The sequence below is a fragment of the Arvicanthis niloticus genome, chromosome 3 (assembly GCF_011762505.2).
Source record: "Arvicanthis niloticus isolate mArvNil1 chromosome 3, mArvNil1.pat.X, whole genome shotgun sequence".
Taxonomy (NCBI): domain Eukaryota; kingdom Metazoa; phylum Chordata; class Mammalia; order Rodentia; family Muridae; genus Arvicanthis; species Arvicanthis niloticus.
In genome coordinates, this window is record NC_047660.1 from 133291086 (window position 1) to 133298235 (window position 7150).

The 7150-nt window shown below is 48.1% G+C and overlaps 1 protein-coding gene across 3 annotated transcripts in view; it reads right to left on the reverse strand.

Annotated features, from left to right (window-relative positions):
* Myo1b (myosin IB) overlaps positions 1–6533 on the reverse strand; it is a 161221-nt gene extending 154688 nt beyond the window's left edge. Inside the window, exon 1 of one of the 3 annotated variants that reach the window (XM_034497897.2) lies at positions 6251–6533. The gene's annotated coding sequence lies outside the window, so the exon portion shown is untranslated. Of the gene's footprint in view, positions 1–6095; positions 6117–6250 lie in introns of those variants that run through there. The other 2 variants (XM_034497899.2, XM_076931924.1) reach the window with 2 other exon arrangements.
* Positions 6534–7150: the final 617 nt, after the last annotated feature.

A 7150-nucleotide genomic window follows, 5' to 3' on the forward strand; every position in this document is an offset into this window, starting at 1 on the left:
ATTCTGCTCCCACCTACACTGATGACCAGAGGCTGAGCACCCAGGAAACTCCTAGAAAACGCCCAACTCCCACAGAAAGAGATGTGGGGCTGTGGGCTTTGGGGAACTGACAAGAAAGATCACCAGCCAGAGCCTGGCTTCTCAGTGGGGAAAAGAATCAGGACCGGGGAGCTAAGCACAAGATGCAAAAAAGGTGGATAAAGGGAGAGAAAGCAAACCATTTTCCCATCTATGGGGCCAGCCAGGGCATAGGCAGGGGGCCTGACTGTACCTAGATGACCAAGAAAACAAGCAAGGAAGGAGTCTCTCTCCAAAATGGGTGCTCCCTCAAAATCCTCAAACTCCTTCAAAGTGGCCCAAGGCCAGTGAGATAGTTCAGCTGGTAAAAGTGCTTGAGCCACAAGCACTCTAAGTTTGAACTCTGGAACCCATGTAAAGGAAAAAAAAAAAAAAAAAAAAAAACTATGCCACATAATTACCCATGCATGCACTAACAACAGCAATACCTCATGTACTTACTGAAAATATCATGAACGGCCCATAGCATAACTTGAAGTAGGAAGGTGATGGTTAGCATCAACTTGACAAAATCTAGAATTACCAAGGAGTTGGACCCTTGGGTATGTCTATGGGGATCACCTTGACTGTGCTGAGGTGAAAAGACCCATCCACTGTGGGTCACTCTCTGGCTGGGATCCTGGATGGAAATGTGAGACCAGCAGCAGCAGAAGACACTCACTCCCTCTGATCTTTGACTGTGGGAAAAATATAGCCAGCTGCCTGGAGCTCCTGTGGCCCTGATGTCCCAGCTAAGACTGACAGTACCTTGAAGTGTGAGCCAAAATGAACAATTTCTCCTTTAAGTTCCTTTGTCGTGGTATTTTAACAGAGCAACAGGAACAGAGACCAAGACAGAAATATCCCTCCTTTATGGACATTTCTGGTTCAGCACAGCCTTTAAAACACAAACACACCGGAGGCAATGGTGAACTCAGGACAAAAGGACGCTGGAGCTAAGACCTGACAGCTACCCATGTGCTGCTCGCTCATTCTCACAGATTCCAGGGTCTGGACTTCAGGGTCCTGGGCCTCATAAGTTGAGGAAAACAAAGTCAAGGATGGATTGGTTACCTGTGCTGCACTTCCTGACTCTCTTCCCACTTGTTTATTTTCAGCTTCCTGGGCAGTGTGTGCTGCTGTGGCCTTGATCGCCACAGCTGTCACAGCCATTTTCTTCATCTCAACAACATCCACTCTCTAGGCGAATCCATCTGCCCACCTACACTGTCCTTGGAGACACAATGGATTTTCTTTATTGCATCTGAAAGGTGTCAAATACAGGGTCTCACTCACAGCAACTGGGTGCTTAACAGAATACGAACTGATGAAGAAGGTACCCAAAACTGTCACAGGCAAGCAAATCTGTAAGGAGTCTGCTAAGCGCCTTTTTCATCATCCCCCAAGCATTGCTTCAGTACTAGTCTGTAGGAAAGAACTCACACATACTGCCTGTCTTGGAGAATTAATGATGTGAAGAGAACAAACTTGCTGGTATGCCATTGACCCTGGGGACTCAACATTATCCTGGGCTAAAATACTTAAACAAATAAAGGTACAATTTAAAGTTTCTAAATTCTTATTGTAGGAAATAATATGTATACATATATATACACATACATACACACACTATATATATACATATATATGTATCACACTATATATATGTGACACACACTATATATATGTGACACACATACTATATATATCACATATATAGTGTGTGAATGTATATATATATATGTATGTGTATATATATATATGTGTGTGTGTGTGTGTGTATATATATATACATACATATATATATATAATATATATATAGTGTGTGTGTGTGTGTGTTATAAGTGGAGGAATGTGATTTTTTTTTTACCTGCCCAGCAGCATTCTGAGAACTCCATAAATAATTCAATACAAATCTCCATCCTGTACTTGGTGGTTACTCTTGGGCCAAGGTCTGGTCCTTTTGCCCAGTACCACTCTCTGTTCCAGCCCAAGGATACAGGTCACCTCTGTTCCCCTTTTATATTGATGTCTAAACTAGTTCACGTCCCAGTAGGGAAGGACTAAGTACACAAATCTTGTGGAATGTGTGTTCCCACAGAGCTCAGTAATGTGATGATCTCAGAGGATCCAGTGAAGGAAGACCCTTGACACTTCTCTACGGAAGAATGTCTTCTGCAAAGGGCTCCTGCCAGCACGGGCAGCATGTGCTGGGAAAATCCTCAGCCTGGGGCTGCCTGTGCTTCCAACTCTGATGTCCCACTTCCTCTCTGCATCACATTCCTCCTGAGTCTCAGCTGAGGAGGAGCAAAGTGTTCTCAGAGGCCTTCAGAGAAAAAGAGCCAAAATGGATATCAAGAAATAGGAAAGTATAATAGTATATAAAGTCAACTTCTATTCTACCAATTTGAAATGAAAAAAAAAAAAAAAAAAAACCTTAATTTTAAATGCTGGCCCCCAAAATAAAGTTGTTCCATTGAAGCTTATGGGAACTGGGTGTGGTGGCATATGCCTATAATCCCACTGTTCAAAGGATGTAAGGATGGCAAATTCCAGGCCAGCCTCAAAAACCACCAATAAAGGGAGCTGGAGAGCAGTTCCCCTGGGAGAATGCTTGCCCAGGAAGTCCTGAGTTCAATCAAAGACTCTGAAGCAGTGGGAAGCAGGAAAACAGATGTCCAGGGTCATCCTCAGCTACACAGTGAGTTCTGGGCCAGCCTGGCCTACATAAGATCCTGGCAGTTTGTTTTTTTTTTTTAAGAATGCTTATAAACTTTTCAAATATTGGCATTTTAAAGTAGTGATGCCCCTCATCTGGCCTTCTAAAACTATTCTGCAGAAGCTTCAGGAAGGATCAACTATAAAGCACATGAAAGTGATTTGGAATCTGCAAAAAGCTAATCAAGGAAGTAGGCGAATTACGATTATTCGTAAGATTTTGCTTATTTGTTTGTCCGCTTGTTGTTTGAGACACGGTCTCTCTACATAGTCCTGGAACTCTCCAGGCTGGCCTTAAACTCACTGTCGGCCTCTGCCTCCACATAACTGGGATTAAAGATACACAGCACCGAACCCAGCAATTATACAGTGTTTAGTCAGAATACTGACTTCAGAATTGAGTGCTGAGACTTCATTTCTGTCCCTTACTGGACACTACACAACTATAATACAAGAGGCAAAGTACTAAGCAAAGAGCACCGGCTCACACCTATAATCTCGGCACTTCGGAGGCCAAAGCAGAAGGATTACCTTGAGTTAATAGCCAGCCCAGGATATACAGTGATTTCTAAGATAATCTGAGTCACAAAGTAAGACTTGTTTCAAAACAAAAACCAAAAGAAATTTCAATTGGGCATGGTGGGTTGTGCCTACAAAGCTAGCCCTGGGGGTGGGAGAAGAGGCAGAATGATCAAGAGTTCAAGAACAATCTCAAGCTACGTATAGTGAATGCTAGGCCAGCATGGGCTAACTGAGACCTCTGGCCAAGTTGTTTTACTAAAGATTAATATAGTGATGATGTCTATAAAATTCTACGCATAATAAACCTAGTAAATGGTAACTATAATTAGTGCTGGCCTATTTAATTAAAATGTAAATGTCTAGCTATTGAAAACAGTGGCTCAGAGGAGAGAGACAAACATCAACCACAGCAGATCAAGTGGTACAGGCATGGCTATACAATAGATGCCAAGGACGTTACAGTTCTCTTCTTAGACAAATGTGCATCTCACTCAAAGCCCACACCCTTCCCCAGCGAGGCCTGTCCATCCCTGTTGCTTTGCATAGCTGTGTAGGGAAAGTCAGTCTTAAACGCCAGACTTGACAGAGTGATGACTCATCCCAGAGGGGGCGCAGCCCGTGGCCAGGCTCACCACACAACCCTGCAGCCACTGGGACAGCCAGAGGCCAGAAACCAGCTATTTAAGGAGTCTCCCATTCATGATCCCCGAAGCAGTAATGCTTTACATTTTGTTAATGTATGGACCAAAGAGCACTTGGGAGGACTCCAACTGAACTCACTTAACAAAACAACTCACATGAATGAAAGTCTAGAACAGAACGGGAGGCTAACAACAAAAGAGAGTGCCCTGAACACGGTCCACGGCCAGGCAGTGTGACAGTTGTAATGGCACACAACTTGACACTTGGACACTGTCCCACTCCAGCCTCACATCATGCTGGCTTTTGAGGACATGTTCTCTACAGCCTCTACAGCCTGGCTTGGAAGCGTGACCACATCCCCTCAAAAACAGGCAAAGCCCTCAGCAGAGCTTGCAGGGTTCCTCTCCATTACCACTTAGTGGGCACAAAACATTTTTTCCCCCAGAGTAAGCTCCCAATTCGCCTTCTAAGGTTAAAAAGCTTTCAGCTTTGGTTCCTCCTGAAAGCAAATGACCAACGTGGTGGTTTCATGGTGGCCCCTCGGCTTGTCCAAAAGGAAGCACTGGTCCCAGCCAGAAGGCTGTAAGTTATCACCACAGTAATTCTAACCTGCACTGGACTTTGGGTCTCTTCCATCAGAGTCCCACAGGCATAACCATCAATGCCTGGAAATGTCAGCCTCCTCCTCAGTTGCTCTTGGAATACCTTTTTCAGAAACACCCATAGCTTGATCCCCAGTGTTTGCTCCCACTCCCAAAATCAGATTATCCTTCTGGAATTCTTGATTCCAATCTAGGACTGGGTCACTTTAACAAACACCTGACACACTACACTCAATTTTACTCCTAAAAACACAGAGAGAGAAATAGTCACTCTCGGGCAGTGTTCTCTCTCTTACTCCAGTAGGCCCCCAGAAAAGCCCAGAACACTTGAGGCCATGGCTCCAGTATCAAAACCCAAACCCACAAAGAGTGTCGGGTGGGTTTTTTTTTTTTTTTTTTCCTTCTGGGACCAATGAAAAAGAATCCTCAACTCAATGTTACATCATCTTTTCATTTATTTAGCAATCCAATTTCCTGGTGCTTCCCAGGCCCCAAACGTTCTTGGAAAAGCATCCTAAACATACTGTATGACAATGGGGAAAACTATTTTTGTCAAAAATGGCTCTATACCCACCTAGCCGGGTGTGGTAGTGCACACCTTTAGTCCCAGCGCTCAGAGGGCAAAAGCAGGCGGAATCTTTGAGTTTCAGGTCAGCCAGGGAATAAACCATGTCTCAAAAAGTTTTTTGGTTTTTGGTTTGGTTTTGGTTTTGGTTTTTTTGTCAGCCTATCCGAGCCATAGTGAAATCCACAGATACACATGCACACGTATATCCTGACTCATTGCGAAAAAATATTTCAAAAACAAAACAAAAACCCTCTTAATCCATTATACATAACAAGATATGCTTTCAGAAAACTTCCATAGCCAGAGCCTAGAACTTCAAGGAAGAACAGAACTTGCTGCACCAATTAGTGCTAGGCCGTAGTATGAACAAAGCACCGCAAATAAACTCCACAGGCCTTTAGACAGAAGGTTGTGTTTGTAATTAACTCCAACGCACTCTCATCACCCCCTCCCCAGCGCTCCACCCTGCCCAGCGCCCTCCAGGGCTCCCGTTCCCAATCTGGTTTCCATTCGAGCCCCGCCCCCTTCCCCTTGCCTCTCTGGGACTGTGAATCAATCCCATCCCGGGCAGGAAACGGGACCCGGGGCAGCCCCCTCCGCTGTGGCGGAACAAAGGAGCGGAGCGCAGCTGCACTCACAGGGCGATCCATTAGGTCCCGGCGCCCCTCCGGGTGCGCCACGGCCGGGGCACACCGCACCTGAACCCCACTCCCCAGGACGCCCCATTGTTCCACCTCCGCTTCCACCTCCGCTTCTCCTTCCCACAGGAAGCCATAAGCTTGTCCTTCCACAGAACCCGGGGCCAGGAAACTCCAGTGGGCCAGAGGGATCGAGGGGGATGCGAGTGGGCCCGCAGGAAGCAGGGTTCCCCAGCGCCCATTGGTACGAAGCCAATATCACAAAGTGAGAAAGCAACTTAGTTTGCAAGCCCCCTCCCCCTCCTGCCGCCCCCGAAGCCACACGGGGCCGGGATCACCCTCGACGACCTCGAGCGCGCGTGGGTTCACGGTGGAGCGCCGCAGCGCCCCATAGGAGCGCCCCGGGAGCTGATGACCTGGGATTGCAGGCTGCGGCTGAGCCTGGGGCCGCGCGCACAAAGGCACGGGCGGGAAGGGAGCCGGCACGGAGGAGCGCAGCGTACCTCGCCCAGCAACCGCTCTGCCGCTCCGCCTCCGCGTGCTGCTCGCTGGCCGCCGCCTGGAGAACGCAGGTCCGACCCGATGCGGGACTCGTGTCACAGTTGCTGCCGGGGATCCCGCGCCGCTCAGCCGACCGTGCGTCCCGTGCACCCACACCGCGTCCGCCGGCTGGGCTCCGAGTGCTCTGGCTTGAGGCGCGGCGGCGGCGCGGCCACTCCCCTCTCCCGGCGGGGGCGGCGACCTCGCCGCCCGGACGCGCCCCTCGCTCCCCTACCACCGTTCACCCAGGCGCAGGCCGCACAGCGCCCCCCGGTGAGCACCAGGCGGGCGGGGACACCCATGGAAGCGCGCCGGCCCTTCACCTTGGTCACTGCACGATCCCCGAACGGCAGACCAGAGATGGAGAGCCGGACAGCTGCAAGGGCCTGGGCGCGAACCGCAGCAAAGAGAACATTCCTTCTCCACATTGCCTCCTCTCCTAGGTCAAAGTTTGGGTGCCCAAAAATAACACAAAATGACAATTTAATGAAGGAGAAAATGACCTGCCATGCGAGGCTTTTATTGTCCCTGTTACTGACATACATATTGAATATATCATTAGGTACTGAGCAATGACTGGCAGTCACTTGGCCATGGTAGAGGATCTAAAGAGCAGGACTCCCAGCTTCTCACTCCAGCTGTCCTTGCCACACTAGGATTCAGGACAAGCCACATGACCCTGGGTCTGACTTATTCCTGGAAGAGGTAAGGGTGTTCATCAAACTTACTCATGGGGTGAGGTGAGGATTACATGGCTGGGGTGTTAAAAGCACGGCAGACACAGTAATTATTACTCATGAATCTAACGACTTTATCCTATAATGAAATCAATTGCCATAAATGGGGCCAGGTTTAAGTGCACT